Below are 2069 nucleotides of genomic sequence, written 5' to 3' on the forward strand. Positions count from 1 at the left end.
CTTCATGTCCCTGCTGGACTTCATGTCCCTGCTGGGCTTCATGTCCCTGCTGGGCTTCATGTCTCTGCTGGGCTAAACCTCATGATGAGTCTCTCCAGCGAGGAGGAGCTGCTGCTCCAGCGGCTCCTCTGCAGGTTTCCAGCCTCGTCCCACCAGGTGTCCAGGTGTCCAAGGTCCGTCCTCCAGGCCCGGCGTCCTGCACCTGTGAGCTCTTTCCCTGGTCCAACACACCTGGATGGTTCATCAGCAGAACCTCTGCAGAACTTCGCCATGCCAGGATGTTGAACCAGGAACAGAAGCAAAACATGCAGGAAACCGGACCAGCAGGACCGGCTCTGCTGCGGAGGAGAGGAAGAGGAAGAGGAAGGTTCTTCATCAGCTGGACTGAAGCTGGAAGGTTTGACTGAATCCTGCGAAAGCAGCAGCTGTCAGACGGTGAAAACCCGAGAAGGCCTGGCGGACCTCAGTCCAGCCTGACCGGTGAAGGTCGACCTCTGAAAGCGATCCCGGTCGGCCCCTCAGCCATTCTTAATGATCCGGTCTGACCGCAGCGTCTCCGCTTACTGGACCAGAACCCATGACTCGGATCACATTATTCCCCGTCATTCCCGGGACTTCTATTCATCTGGGAGCTCAGGTTACGTTTACTCGGCATCTCCGGCTCTCTGGGCCTTTCTGATGGGATCGGAGTGGATCGGGTTCTCCTGAGGGCGGCGCTCCGTCTGACCCGAGTTCAGCTCAGGAACCCTGAGCCGTTTCCTCTTCCTGCAGGAACCCAAGGCTAGCTGCAGTTTCAGGCCCAGATGAGTCAGAACCCGTCCTTTATGGGTCACAATTTAGTAAAAAAATTCAATAAAATGAAAGTTTCTATCAGCCAAAATAAAAAGTTTAAAGTTTGTTCTGCAGCTGCCAGGTGGAAAAATGACCCGTTTCCAAGTCCAGTTACACTTTATGAGGATTTTAATTCCAATAATTGCTATAAAAACAAAACCAGTAAAAATTGAGCAGAGCATAGAAATTGGCAGGTAGAAGTTTTAGAGTCAGGAAGTTTCTGGACCTGAAGCAGGAAGTTCAGTTCAGTGGTGGGGAAACTTATGCTAATGTGCTAATAGCACAGCTAATGGTTTGTTTAGCGGTTTTGTAAATGTGAACAAACTGACGCGCTGTAGCTACAAACGTCTTAGCGCCGTTGGCGACCAGCAGGCAGGACGGATCCCAGGACCGGTGGACTGAGCTCAGGTCAGACGGGTCATCAGCTGCTGGCGCTTCTGCTGAAATGTTCTGACGCTGCAGCCCTGCAGGGTTCTGGTGCCAAACGGAAGAAAAGTCTGTTCTGCATGATCACTACTGTGACTGACTGTTATTCACTGTAAATTATTCTTGCACACCAACGTTGCCATGTTGCTAATGGACTCCTGTTTGGACTCGGCCCAGATGAACTTGGCTGCAACAGAACCAGAATCTGGTATCACCTGTGCATGTTTACACTTATTACTGAAGGCTTTACATTGAGCTGCAGCTTCACCTGACAAACTCTAAGTACCTGCTGGCTGAGCTCAGGTGGTTCTGTTCAACACGAAACCGGGTTCTGGTCACTTTCTCTTGGGTTCTGGTCACTTTCTCTTGGGTTCTGGTCACTTTCTCCTTCCCAGCTTCTTGCTTTGTGCAACAGAAACCTGCAGGTTTGGTCCGTTAGAACCAAATGAAAGGATTTTACTTTTCCTCTCTCAATGGCCACTATGGTTATCTGAGTGGTACCACCAGTACCACCAGTACCACCAGTACCACCAGTACCACACCGCTGAGTGGAAACCAGGTGGCAGACGGTCCGTTACTGTTTGGGTGGAACAAGATGAAACAAAGTAACCTGGACCATCAGAACCTTCTGCTGGTCCGATCTGAAGATGATCAGAACCATCGCGTCCCCAGTCACCTGGTTCACGGCTCGGCCCGACCCGCTCCAGCTCTGATTGTAGCATGTAGCCTCTTTACTAGCCACATTATGCAAGTGAAACGTTGAATGTGCAGCTTGACTCAGTGTGAAAACTTTGGGTTCTGTTTGGAACCTG

This window comes from Poecilia reticulata, linkage group LG8, assembly GCF_000633615.1.
Source record: "Poecilia reticulata strain Guanapo linkage group LG8, Guppy_female_1.0+MT, whole genome shotgun sequence".
NCBI classification, from domain to species: domain Eukaryota; kingdom Metazoa; phylum Chordata; class Actinopteri; order Cyprinodontiformes; family Poeciliidae; genus Poecilia; species Poecilia reticulata.